Source organism: Sus scrofa, chromosome 14, assembly GCF_054392235.1.
Source record: "Sus scrofa isolate SSC_HxYL_T2T_F1_AM1 chromosome 14, Sscrofa_HxYL_maternal_Yorkshire_Landrace_v2.0, whole genome shotgun sequence".
NCBI classification, from domain to species: domain Eukaryota; kingdom Metazoa; phylum Chordata; class Mammalia; order Artiodactyla; family Suidae; genus Sus; species Sus scrofa.
In genome coordinates this window covers 100,460,474-100,475,577 of record NC_139396.1, presented here as the reverse complement: position 1 = coordinate 100,475,577, position 15,104 = coordinate 100,460,474, and the positions used below count along the sequence as shown (strand labels likewise).

Sequence of the window (15,104 nt, the reverse complement as noted above, 5' to 3'; positions counted from 1 at the left end):
CGAGCAATGAGAATTAATAGCACCGCACGACAATGGTAAATCCTCCATCTCCCGCTGTGTGTGTTTAATAATTTTTCACTCCTTCCAGATTGTTCCCATCAAGCACAATTCCCAAGGTCCTAATCAACCACCCTCCCCATCAATACTACACAGAGATCTGAGCACCGAAAATTATCTGCAATTTCAAAAAGTGCTTTGTTGCATTATTAGGCCACTGACCTAAGAGGTAATGGGTAAATAGTTTCTGAAAAATGTCCAAAGCACAACATAAATTAAAGCTTATAGTCTTGCCTGCTGTTCTCACCATAGCTATAACTGCAAACTATTACGGTTTTTACACAATATTCCTAACTATAATTTTACACCATAAGATTGGTGCAAAGCGCCAAATGTTCCGCTTTCACGTGCCTTCATTTACTAAACAAGGAGGAGAGTTTGGGGGAGGAAGCTGATCTATTTGGTCCTTTAGATTACTCTCTGCCACCCCACCTCCCACTGTCTTGCCTATCTGCCCAGCCCCCTAACACACACACACACACACACACACACACACACACACACACACACATGCAGTTTATAATTAATGTGTAAGCACATTACAGTGGTCAGAGGTGAGAGATTAGATTCTAAGCAGTGGTGTGTGTCAGGCTCCCTGCACCTCACCAACACATGAATAGGTTCATGGAGTTAGGAGATGATGCTTCTGAGAGGACTCAGGGGAGGACCAAGGCATCTCAGCTGAAGAGACAGTTTTCAGCCCTTTCTGTTGCCTGATGACAAGGATGACAATGTTGAATAAGACCAAGGGAAAAGGAGAAAGAATTTGTTTCAAGAATATGAAAAGTGTACTTTGGGTTAATATGAAGAACAGTTTTTGACCAAGAAAAATGGAGCCCAGAGCCTCAAATCAAAGCACTGCGCAAGAGCAAGGGGCTCCCAGGGTGGCTGACCCAGAGGGAACACACAGCATACCATGGCAACCCTCACACCCAAATCACATCTGTGCTAACTAATCTAAGAGTTTGGGCTGCATGGTGTGTTGTTGTTGATTTTTTGTTTGTTTTACACAGGAGCCAAGAAAAAAGAGACTTTAGACAACTCAACCCAACTCAAACCAAGTAAACATTTAAGGGCTTTCCCTAAGCAAAGCTAGATGCTGGATTACCCTGTGGTCAGCCACACTTTACCAATGAAAATGCTTCTTGTTTTGTAGCTATACATCAATGAACCTCAAAACAAGAGACTTTCACAACATGTGCAGGTTCATGCCATCGGTTTCTCAAGACCAATGACTTCCTGAATAACATACCAAGTTTTCTCCAACATCATTGTAAATACTCTAGGCTTCAGTCATTCAGTTACATATTAATCTCCTCAGCAAGTATCTATTGAGTGTCAAACACACTTCCAGGCACACTGGGACACATTGCTCAACAAGGATGTATCTGCCTTTGTGGCGCATGTGGTACACACACCATCTCCGATTACCCCAGTACATAGTAAATCACATCCTAATTTGGAAAGTTGTAAGTGGTAACAGGCAGCAGTAAGGGAGGAAGAAAAAGCAGAGCAGCCTAAGAGGATAAGGAGCTTCAAAGAGGGAAGGTTTTAGTCTTAAATCAAGTGACCAGGATGGGCTTCTAGAAGGTGATATTTGGGCAAAGACTTAAAAAAAAAAAAAGGAAAAAAGCTTGATAAGCATCTTCAATCTCTTTAATTTACTATCCTAATTCCAGGCACTCCCTTCACCCTATTTTCTGATGCCATAACCCACTAGACTTGTTAGCATAAATGAGTGGATAGCCATCCCTTCAGACAGTAGGTGTCATGCTAAGAAAAATCTATGTCTCTCCTATTCACCTTGGTGTCCCCAGCAATAAGCACTGTGCCTAGCACCAAGCAGACACTCAACAAACATTCAGTGAGCAAGTGAATGCATAAGCAATTCAACACTAAATATTTACTTTCAGAATCCCACATAATTCTTTAAGCATGGGTACAACTAACACTCTATGAGTAACAAATTCTTTTTCCCCCAGCCTCATAGAGATATAATTGGTCCATAATATTGTGTAAGTTTAACACGTACAACATGGTGATTTTTGTGTTCTAAAATTACCACCACTATAACATTTGTTAACACACTCAGCAACTCACATTGCTGCAATTCATGTGTATGTTTGCCTGAGTGTGTGTGAGTTGAAAAATGTTAAGGTCCACTTTCTTAGCAACTTTCAAATATACAATACAATATTGTTAGCTATACTCACCATACTGCACATCACTTCTCTGGAATGTATTCATATTGTACCTGGAAGTTTGTACCTTTGACCAGCTTCACCCATTTCACCAACCACCAATATATATTGCTTCTGCAAGTGTCCAGTGTCCTTTTTTTTTTTTTTTTTTTTTTAGATTCTACACATAAGTGGGGTCATGTCGTATTTGCCTATCTCTTTCTGATTTATTTCACTTAGCATAATACCCTCAAAGTTTATCCTGGTTGTCACAAATGACAGGGTTTCCTTATTTTTATAGATGAATAATAATTGTACACAAAATTTTAGATTATACATTATATATATTCTCATATTTTATTTATCTATTCATCTATCAATGGACAGTAATGTAGTGCTTTATAAAATGAGTTTGGGAGTATTCCTTTCCTTTTAATTTCTTGAAGAGTTTGAGGAGGATTGGCATTAATTCTTGTTTAAATTCACCAATGATATCATCTGGTCATGGGCATTTCTTTCTTGGGAGCTTTTTGATTACTAATTCAATCTTCTTGCTTTTGGTCTGTTAAATTTTCTATTTTTTTATAATTAAGCCTTGGTAGGTTGTATGTTTCTAAGAATTAATCCATTTCTTCTAGGTTGTTTGTTGCTGAATAAATATTCATACTGGTCTCTCAGGATTCTTTGTATTTCTGTGGCATCTGTTGTAATGTCTCCTCTTTCTTTTATAATTTTGTTGATTTAGGTCCTCTTTTTTTCTTGGTTAGTTTAACTAAAGATCTGTCTTGTCTGTTTATCTTTTCAAAGAACCAACTCTTAGTTTCATTCATCTTTTCTACTGCCTTCTATTCTCTATTTCATCTATTTCTGCTTTCATCTATTATTTCCTTCTCCCTGCTAACTTTGAGCTTAGCTTGTTCTTCATTTGGCTCCATGAGGTATAAAATTAGGTTGTTTGAGAGCTTTCTTTTTTCTTGATGTATGCATTTGCTGCTATAAAATTCCCTCTCAGAACTGCTTTTGCTGAATCCCATAAATTTTGGTATTTTGTGTTCCCATTTTCACTTGTCTCAAGATATTTATTATTTTCTTGATTTCTTTTTTGATTCATTGGTTGTTCAAAGTGAGTTGTTTAGTTTCCAGGTATTTGTGAATTTTCCAACTTTCCTCCTGCAACTGATTTCTAGTATCATACTATTATGGTCAGAATATATACTTGATACAATTTCTACTTTCTTCAACTTATTGAAACTTGCTTTAAGACCTAGCATGTGATCTATCCTAGAAAATGTCCCATGTGCATTTGAAAAGAATGTTTGTTCTGATTTTAGATGGAATGTTCTGGGTATGAAGGTTAAGTAATTTGATTTATAGTATTGTTCAAATCTATGTTTCTTTATTGGTTCTCTGGATTATCTATTTATTCTTAAGAGTAGGGTATTGAAACTCACAATTATTTTTTTTACTGCTTTTTATTTCTCCTTTTAGTTCTGCTACTGTTTGCTTTACATATCCAGGTGCTCCAAAGTTGGTTGCATAAACATTTACAAGTGTTACACCTCTTGACAAACTGACCTCTATATCATCATATAATTACATTCTTCTTGGTCTCTTTTGACCAATTTTAGCTTCAAGTCTGCTTTGTCTGATGTACATATAGCTAACTGTGCTTTTTTCTGGCTACCATTTGTTTAAAATAACTTTTACCATCCCTTCACTCTCAGTCTATTGTACTTAAAGCTAAAGTGAGTCTCTTGTGAGCAGTATATCATTGGATCTTACTTTTCTATCCATTTAGCCATTCTAAAGCTTTCGACAGGTGAAGTTAACCCATTTATGTTTATAGTAGTCACTAATACGGTAAGACTTAACACTGTTATTTTGTTTATTGTTTTCTGAATACTCTGTAGTTCCTCTGTTGCTTGATTCCTCTCTTGCTACCTTCCAATGTGGTGGTATGCTTTGACCCCTTTGTTGTAATCTTTTGTGTATCCACTACACAAAAAGATCTTTCTGGTTACTGTAAGTCTTATAAAATATACAAGAAAGAATAAAAAATCCTTAGAGCTGAAAGGAAAAGAAAGATCCTCTAATCTTATCTAAGAGAAAACTGAGACTTAGAGCAGAAGAGATATTTTCAAAACTAGAGTCCCTCTCCCCTGAATACTCACGATATGACTTTTCACTCCTCATTAGAGACCAAACAACATGGCAAGGGATCTTAGACACTGGAAGTTCTTTATCCCTCCAACATGGTCCTGGCAATTGTTCTTCATATTTCCATGTGTATCATTTTTTCAGTCATCATTGGATATTTTCTACATTTGGCTCAACTCTTACTTTTAAATTTTTTCTTACTCATTCAGGTTCATATCATTTAAAAAAACAAAATATAGAGTTTGCCACAAGGCCTAGGCAGTCAGAAGAAGAATGAGCTGCCACCTTGGGTTCACCACCTAACATGTCAATCCAGAAACCCTCTCCCTTGTGTCTCCTGGACACTAGAAAGAGTTGGGTCAGCCCCAGACAAAGGTAAGAATCTGAAAGGAAAGGCTTTGAATTTTCTTTAAGTTGCCTCCTTAAAGAAAATTCCTATTTCCAAAAAGAATATTACCAATGAGATTCCATCTCTTCACCTCCCTTAGGCCTCATGATCCATCTGCTACTTTGAAATCACAAGTCCAGTTGCATATAGAGAGCTCTGGTTGTCTCCAGCATCCTATCCTCCCACCAGCCCCACATGAAACCTACTTAAAGATACGGGACATTTAAAAGATGAGTCTGTTTCAGGAGAGAAGACTGCTTCCCTCCTTTCTACTAACTTCTAATGAAATACTTCCCCTTCCCTTTCCTTCTCTTTCTAGTAAAGGCAAGGCAAGAAATTAATGCATGATCCCTCATTCTGCCTCAATCACAGGCATGTACATAAAATGTCCTACTAATTTTTGTTCATGAGAAAAAAAATTCTCACTATGGCAATAAAGGCTAATAGAACTTGTTCATGAAGTTAGGGCAAGGGGATGAATAATATGTTTATAGGGTAGGAGCGGTTTACCTGATGATGACAGATAAGCATGACAAAAATGACAATGACAAATATGAAACATACAAATTCCTTCTCAGTTCTCACTCAGCAACAGAAAATTATACAACCTGGCTATCCTTTCTTGGATGGCAAGACATGGGAATCAATTCATAGTAATCGTAGTAACAATAACAACAATAACGGCAACTAGCAATTACTAAGACCTACCATTGCGCTAAGTACCTTCCATGAATGTTCTCCTCAAAGTTAGGAATCTGGCAGTGGCCTGAGCATGGCTGTCATATTATTCATAGGGCATCAGCAGTTCATCCAAGTATAGCCCAACTATCCAATTAAATCCATTCTCAAGAGATTCTTACACACATTGAAATTTGAGACCACTGGATCTTTAACACAGGCCCAAAACTAAGGTGATCTTTGCGCCTATAATTCAGGAAGCATGGGAGATTGGGAGCCATGAAGTGTGAGTTTTCCAGTGCATTTATTTAGCACTGGCAGCACCAGCACCAGGCCTGAGTTGGAGGAGACCCCTTCACTGGGCCGGCTTCAGCCTTCTTTAGGCTGTGCCCTCTTCTCATGGGCTACAAAGCCTAGGGGGCCAGAGTGCACCCTTCACCTTCTAAGATGCATTTTGGATATCCGGAACTCTGAAACTCTCTGCCCAGATGACTCAGAGCCCTTCTCCAGGGACTGCACATCCCTGATCCATCCTACAAAAGTAAACCTTAAGTTTTAGTTCTCTTAAAGTAAGAGATAGTTGCTTCTGACAAGTGGAGGATGGACATGCAGGGCGGACATGCAGATGCCTCCAAACACAGGTGCAAGCGGCTTGTTAGAGAACAGGCCAGAGCCAGGAGTACCAAAAGAAGGTGGCTGAGCCTTGGGCCCAGGACAGGCTGTGTCCATGCCACCAATGTCCCTGCTTAAACCCCCCAGGAGGTGAAAAATTCTAAATCTTCAGAAATCTGGAATCTCGAGTCATTAATGAAAGTATATTTTTTCATGACTAAAAGACAAGTTTTTAGCTTGACTTGTAACTAAGTCTTTAGATGTATGGTATGTGGGCTTCCAGTTCCACACACTCTCAAGAATCTGTACATGTTAAGGATAAACTTGATCACTGCCCCAGTGTTCCTCCCCATGGCTTAGGAGTCCATGTCAAATAATGCTTCCTTTTCAACACAGGTATGCCTCCACTTAAGGAAACCCAATAGATAAGTGCTCAGGTTCATACCAAAGACACATTTGAGAGTAGATGCTCCATTTACTAAAGGATTCCATTATTCAGCAAACTCCCCTGATGCATTTGGTTGAACTAACTGATAAAAATTTATTACACACATACACAAAAATCTCACAAATTCATCTCTTCATCAATCATTTAGCTGTTGGAGAAAAAAACCTAAATGATTTCCCCCTTCACTATCATGGATAATACTTAGTCTAGAAAAAAACTTTTAAAAGCAGATAAAGACTATCACAAAGTTCATCTCTCACAGAATTTGGCAAGATGAGCACTGTTGGCATTTAACAGTACATATTGCTTTTTTCCAGTCATTACATGTATGTGAAAATACAGAGATATATACATGGTTAATTTTGTAAGAATTATGTCATACACATAACCATAAGCAATTACTCAGTACCACCCATGTACTAGGCACTGGAAAGTCCAAGATTAATAAGACATGACTTCTGTCCTAATAGACAGCCTATGCTGTGAAGAGATCAACATACAGACCAAAAATTACTCTACAAAAGATACTTTACTAGAAATCTATAGGAAGGACTAGACAGGACTCCACAGAGAGTCTAGAAATGGGAATGAGTCTGCCTGGGGAATGACTTTCGGGTTTTGACAACACTAATATTCAGACTTTGGGCTTCCTCATCTCATTCAACAAATATTTATTGAAAATGTACTGTGGGCTAAGCACTGTTTTAAGAACTGGATATAGTGCCATGACCAAGACAAAGCTCTACCTTCATGAAGGTTACATAAGCCAACAAAGCAATGACATACCCTCCCCTTGGCTGATATAGAGTAGGTGCTCAATAAATGGCTGTTAAATGAATAAAGAAAGAAAATACATGATCGCCCACCTCTTTGTACTTCCATTTCAAAGGCAGCTATTGTCCTTGAAGTTGCCAAAGCAGCCAGTTTTGAAGTTTCGATACACAACCTGGTATGTCTGCTCTGTTTCACTTAAAAATACAAATCCACTAGGCTTAATCCAAAATCTCTAGCTCTGAATTGGGTTACCATGTGTTGTATTTGATTTGTATTTCCATCAGTATCAACCCAAGCATCCTTATATAGACACCAGCAATGTACATGATTTATAGCACGTCAGTCAAGGCAAAGCCTATAGCTTCCCTTCACATTTTGACGTTATCAGATTACTTCAGAAGCTGGCAGCAGCCACCATAAGTAACAAGCTGTCAGGGTGAATAAATCACTCTCTCAAAAATAACTGCTAAAAAGTAGAGATTAGTATGAGGAAAGGTGGGCTTGGGTTTGTTTGTTTGTTTTTTCCTTTTCCCCCTCCAAATGTGGCTCCAATATATTTAATTTTATATAGAAAGAAGAAATTAATTCATTTTTTTCTTTTCTAAAAAAAAGGTTCCAGGCTTAAGATCCTGTAAGAAAACTCAGGTCCCCAAAGGAAAGTTCGTGGTTCCGGTGGATAAATCATAAAGCAATCAATTTGCAATCACCTAGAGAAGCCCAAGGTATGGGGAACAACTAGCAGGTTCTGGGAAGAGTAACCCAAGCCAAGTCAATTTAATTTCCTTCTATGATGGAGTGACAGGGCTGAGAAGATAAGAGAGAAGCAATAGATGGCAATCCACCTGGATGGCAGCAGGATAGACTCTCTGTCTGGTCCCACATGATGCGCTTATCAATGAGCTGCAAAGACTAACCTTTGTGGTCTCCAGAGGGCTACAGCATCCCATGCAGAATGGGATGTCCAAATGTCTGTACCACCTGGAGTGGAGGAGACATGTCATCAATGGCCTAAAGGGGTGAGTGGTGGGGCCAGGCCAATGACCACTTTGCCTCTGTTCATGGGTCAGTGGTAGAAGGAAGAGCACCCAACTGTCCTCAGAGACACACACAGAGTTCCAAGAGTCCACAAGACAGATTCTAGAAAGATCCCAGAACAAAATAAATCTTAGCATGAGAAAGACAGGGCTCTATGGAACAACTTGAGTCCCTGATATCTCAAAAAGGAAAATGTCTTTGTCATTAAATTCAGCTGCTGCCAAAGATGGCATAGATCACAGTGACTTTCACGCAGAACATGGAAGGAAATCTTTAGTAATGTGTGAGGATGGCACTGGGTTGGGTAAAAAGTAGCCAGGTGCACAAGATTGAGGGTTCACCCCGTCAATTTATTTGGCACAGGCCAAACTAGGGGGTCCTGTCCTTGTTCAATCCACGTTACCACAGATGCCAGAGGGTCCACAGAAGTTAATGCTACACATGCACACAACCCCTCCCCAGCCTAATTTCTAATGACTTGGTTTCTTTGCCCTTCCCACCCCAAAAAAACCAAACATATTTGGTGTTTATGGTCACATTCAAATTACTGATGGTGGTTGAGCAATTCTAGAATCCATTAGCCCACACCAAGAGCTCCCCTTCCATGACCTCCACCACTGGATAAAATTCCTGAGAGGACACTGAAAGATAAACCTGGGGGCCTGATGACAAACCTGTCCCATCTGCGAAGTATGCTCTACTCTGCCAAAGCAACAACAAATGAAAATTCCAGCTTCAGTGGACATACACAGCTACCTGGCTTTCACTAGCTGACCAATAAAATTTATGCACTTTCACCCATTTATTAACTCATTCAAACATGATGCGCTCAACTACTATCCATGTGCCTGACTCTTTGGTGCTTACTATCTAGTGGGAAAGATGATCACGTGAATTCCTTTTTTTTTTTTTTTTATTGTCCCACTGTACAGCAAGGGGATGAATTCTTCAAATAAAAAGAAATCAGTGTTATCATGGGGGAATGGAGACGGCTACAGGAACACATCCCAGAAGAAAGAGACCTAATGCGGAAATCAGGAAGCCTGCCCACAGCAAAGAACAGGTCAGGGCCATAAACGTGAGTCAACTAGAGACAGAGCAATGGATACAGAGGCTCAGAGGTGACAAGGAAGACAGAACAAAGACACGCTGAGAGGAGCTCAGCAAGGCTGGTGTATCAAGGATAGGGGAGAGAATGAGACCACCACCACTCTTGGCCTCACACATACATAAACCTCCTTCTCCATCTACCTGATAATACACATTTCACCCCACCAGCTCACTACATCCCTTTCTCCACACAGGCTTAAAGCATCCTAGTTCCAGGTACAGAGTCACCCATTCTCAGACTTAACACCTGGCGCTCGTTTCTAAGGCTCTCGAGGTTGCTACCCCATTACCTACTTGCCACGGCCCCTACTCTTCTGAGATGTTCTTACACCTGCATCCTGACCCATCCCTTAACTTACATTAGCCTTCTTTCATAAGCTGACGTTCACCATTCAAGTTTCAGATGAGCCTTCTCTGCCCTTCTTGAGGACATGGACCCTCTTTTCAAGTTTCCCCTCTGGGTCAGCATCCTCAACGTGCACACTCACACACATATACACACAAACCGAGTGCTGCTCCTGGAAAGAACTAGGCACATAACACATGTTCTAAGACATTTGAGAATGTTTTTTAACTACAGTGGTCATTTCCTCTGAAAGGTTTATGTATCATCCCTACCACTTTTCAGAATGAGGGTTATTGTTATCAAGGGTCCCTTTAGATGGTAGCAAGAGAAGTTGTGTGTTTGGGAGGAAGATCGTGCACTTGGGTGTCATGGAGAAAAGCACGGGCTTTGGAGTCATACCAAAACCTTCCTCCAGTTTTGACTGTTGGATGTGTATCTTCTGGCAAGTCATTTCACCTCTCTAAACCTCAGTTTCCTCATCTGTGAAATTGGGATCATAACATCCTCAGAGGCTTGATATAAAAAGGTAATGAAATAATGTTTAAGTTATTTTGTGGCTTATAGGAGACATTCAAAAAATGTTCTCTTTTCCTTTTCCCTCTTACTAAGGGAAAAAAAAATCAAAGACAACCTTACTGCAAATTTAAGTCAAATGTTCCCCCCTCCCCAAAATAGATAACTCCAGGAAACAAACCCAGCTATGAAGCAGAATGAAATGTAAGACACGGCTTCTAACAGACAACATTTGCATTTTTAGTGGAGACAGGTATACAACAATAAAATTAAATTAGAAAAGCTTTATACCATCACTAGAAATGTCCTTTTTCAATTTCACAAAATAAAAATAGAAAAGAAATTAACCGAGGGAGACAGGAACAGCCAGAGATTATCATAGTCTCTTGTTATGTAAAATAATTTCTAAAATCATACTTGAAGATTTTTTTTTTTTTTTTTGCATTGTCACGTTAAAGACCGTGCCTGCTGGTTAAAATAAGCCATTGAAAAATAAATATGGTGTGGGCATGATACACATTTCCAAAGAGAAAATAAAAGCAAACTATAACCATATGCGTGTCTTACTGCAAATAAAGCCTGTGACCTTTCCAAATGAAGACAAGAATATAACTCTTCTCCTGAATTTCTAATATGATGCCCAACACTCCTATTCCTCCCAGTAGATATTTTGTTTTCAACTTTAAGGCCACTGAGGTAGCAGTCTTCACAGTCCCAATTTGTCTTCCCTGGTCAGCTGAGCTCAGCTACCCAAACACACGCGCCAATGCTCAGAGGCCAGATTTGTCACACTGACCTTTCATCTCTCCTAGGCTTTTTTTTTTTTAATTGATCGAGATTCTATCCTGCAGCAACATACACACCAGCATCACCACAAAGGAAAAGAAATCAGGTAAAGGATGGCAAAGATAAATACCAGAGGAGCAAGCTAGAACCTGAAGGCCGGGGACATTGTTCACAGAATTATTCTAGGGAGAAGAGCTAGCAGAAAGCTAGTGAAGCGGGCAGTCTGCAATGCAAAAGGCACCAGTGACCTTTGACGTCAAAGGTCAAAGCTATTCGTAAGGTAATACTTAACCAGGCGCCACATGCCGGTATATACGTGGACAAGAACCCTGGTTGATCAAACCATGAGAAAACCAGCAGAAGAGCAATATCCCCCATCTGAAAGTAACTGCAGCTCTAAATGATAAGGGACTCTTGTGGTATCATTGTATCCACCCCTGGCTCCCCAACTTGTGGGTGTGGGAAGTTAACTGATGTTGACTTGAAAATCCTAGAACAAGGCAAGCAATACGCCTCCTATTCTGTGACAGGCTCAATGAGCATTCTTTCTGTGAAACCCTGGGGTCTTCCAAAGGATGGCTAAGGACCTACACTGGTCCTGTTGAAAGCACTCTGGAAACCTCAATCATGAGGTATTGCTGTGTTTTCCCTCCACATGAGATGAGCCCTTCCTTCCCAGTAGGGGCCTTTGGTCTTGAGAAATGAATGTTTCTCCCTTTTTGCCAGTAAGAAATCTTAAGACCCGGTGTACAAACCACTCAGGCATAACAAGTTATAGCCCAGCGGGAGCACTGATTAGCTAGGTTCCATCGCCGTAAAGTCAACAATCATCTACCTACATGCCCTTTCTGCAGGTGGGTGACCTATGAATGCTAAGTAAGGCAGCAACAGTTCAGCCGAAATTATGTCAGAGAGCGTCATGTGTAAACATGACTGCTCCAGCTTGCCCTTAACTACTCCGCTGGGACTGCAGACCCTCCCAATAATCCATTACCCCCACTCAACCACCAGCCAAGCTGCAACTGTCTTCCTTCCCCATATGAATGTTCCCACTGTAACTGCACTCATGCTTACTGTACATGTTTCCTCTATCAACGTGGCCTTCCAGCTTCCCCCACGCATGCTATCCACAGGCCATCCTTTGTCCCAAAGCAAGGACAACTCCACAGTACATCAACCTCAAGGTGAAGCTTCCAGTAACATCGACTAATTGTACTCAATTTCTGACACTCTCTTCACAGTCCCTCTAGAGAGATTAGCAACACAGCGGACAACCAACTTCCTAGAGTATAGTGCCCATAGGGCAGGGAATACACACACACACACACACCACACTTTTTTTTCCCAGCTTATGAAGTGAAAAAATATTCCAACCAGGACCACTGATTCAACATCTCTATTCCAAGAGTCCAGAGATGTTCCCTGGTTTGCTAACATAAAAAGAGCTTTAACCATCAAGCAAAAACCTTCCCACCCAGTCAGACAAGACTAGATAAGAGTCCTTGGAAATGACTCCTGAGGTTAATACCCTATTTCTTCTTTCTTTAATTGTTTAGAATTTAGACCACAGTGCATCTCTTAGACTCTATCAGGAAGGGCTGAATCCAAATCTACCTGAGGAAAAGTCATTATCTTTCTGAAAGCAGCAAGTCTGAGGCTGAATGGCCTGTCATAATGAAGGGTCAGCCTCTGCTTTTTGTACTAACACCACTGGGTGAGGCGGAGTGATTGACATAAAGCCCTACTCAACAACAAGGTAGAAAGCTTTGATGATTCTTAAAATCATAAATTAGAAATCAATTACTGATAATGGAGAGATTGATTTATCCCCAGGCCCCTTCTTTCCCAAGCGGTGAGACCCTTTTACAGAACCTTTGGAGCTGGAGGGGACAAGGACATGGAGGGCTCCTCAAGCTATCTCTGCTGTCCCAGCCTTTCTCTGCAAACCAATCACTCCCCCAAGTCTCATTTTCAATCAGCAGTGCCCACCTCAGGAAATAAGGAGGAGATTGCAAGAACAAATTGAAAGAAAAAAGATACAGGTGGCACTGGCCTTTAGGAGAAATGGGCCTGGATTCGATTCTTCTTCCAGTTCCCAAAATCCAGGTGAAAAATCAAAACAAAACAAAACTCTATTAAATATTTAGGACACTGAGCCACACAGCTCTGTACATCCCCACATACGGAAACACCTGCACACATAATCAACATGTTTTAGGATTCATCTGACATGATGTATGCATCATGTTTTTTTAAAGGGTCATCAATTACGCTGTGTCCCTAAATTTCCATAGCACGAGAGGGGATTTTTCAGTCTTTGAAAAACAACAACAAATGTATTTATTCTGTATTTCAGATGAGACGATCAAACCAAAACCATCTGTTTTGGCACAGCCTGGGGTTCTGTTCTGGGGATAGGCACCTACATACAGGTGCGGTCTTGACTAAGGGACACACTCAGGAGGAAATTCCACCCCAATCACACGTGTCCATCCTGGGGCTCTATTCCCTCAAAGCAGCCGTGCAAGGGGGCTGCCAGTCAGTCCCCTATTCCTGAACCACTCCAAATGAACTGTCTTCCCAGTGGCTAGGAACAGAGCTAAGACCCTCTCATCTTAACCCTTGCACAGAGAGAGTCTTAGAGAAAAGGATTATAATCCCCAATTTAGAGATGGGGCAACTGAGGTCTAAAGTGAGGAAGGACATAAATGCTGACAAGACAAAGGTTTGGGGGCAGATCCCAATGACAATCCAGGCCTCCCACCCCCAAACACCATGCTCTTTCCACTGTATCTCACTGTCGTTTAAGTCAAAGAAAATATCGGTAATTTCTCAGGCTGCAGAGCTGAAGAGACAAACCTCTCCTCCTGTATCTCAGATAAATTCTAGAACTAGGAGAGTAAATGGCAATGCAAATACCACTATTAGATATTTATTATGTTGCAAAGCTTGAAAACAGTCAGGGAAATGGAAAAGTTACTTTTTTTCCCTACACAAATTTGTTAATGGGTAGCATAATGGGGAGCCCTGTTTGCTGGCACTCGGTGAAACGTCTACAAATTGCCTCGGCAAAGCATTATAGGTTGTCAGACTAATGTAGTTGAAGATAATTTGGCCTTTCAGTGAATTGAACCTCACAGCACGATTATACTCCACCACCAAGTAGAGTGTCACAATTATTCTTTCATGCTGAATTACCATATAATGTCATGAGTCTACCTGTCATAAGTCCTGTAGTCTAGTTTGAATTTTTTCCCTAAATCCATGGTTCAGGGTAAAAAAAAAATAATATATATTTTTTTTTGCTTCTAATGGAAATCTGATTGTTTTTATCAACAATAAATTTCATAGCAAATCAAAGGATATGCTTGGACAAACAATCCGATACTCAAGGTTAAAAAACACACAAATAATAAATTGCTGGTGTGTCATGTTCAATTTTTACTATGGCATTACACTGCAATAACCATAACAGGATCTAAATTGTTGTCAGAACATTAAACAAACCCCCATACTTCACAAAGGCATCCTGTCTGAGTAATTCACACAACGGAAACAACTATCAAATTTTCCACTGTCCCACCGCTGCACCATACATCAGTGCAATTTTATGTATTTGGACAATTCGTTGAATAAATTACTTCCATCCTGCCTGCTCTTGCCACTTCTGTTAAGAGTCATATCAGTTTTAATTGTCTTTCTGTCTATATGGAGCCGTTGTTTTTCTGGCCTTTTCCTGTGCTATTTCCTGAGCACCAAAATAAACCACGAAACCTCATCAGAGCTGGGCGCTGGGGACACACAACTGCCAGAAAGAGATGACCTGCTACATGACAGTGGCTAAGCATGTGTTTGGGAGCATGACCGTTCAGGGTGGCTGTGTGGAAACATGGTGTCTTCTCAACATCACAGACCTGACTAAAAGCTCAAGGTATTCCCAAACCCCATTTTCTAACTCTGTTTCCATGTGGTAGTTTACATTCTTATTCATTTCCACATTTAGCCTGGCTCAGGAAGCAG

The 15,104-nt window shown here is 40.4% G+C and overlaps 1 long non-coding RNA gene across 1 annotated transcript in view; it reads right to left on the bottom strand.

The window, feature by feature from the left end:
* The window catches only part of LRMDA (leucine rich melanocyte differentiation associated), a 1,116,486-nt gene that overhangs the window by 804,507 nt on the left and 296,875 nt on the right, over positions 1-15,104 (bottom strand). The gene's annotated exons all lie outside the window — the stretch shown is intronic.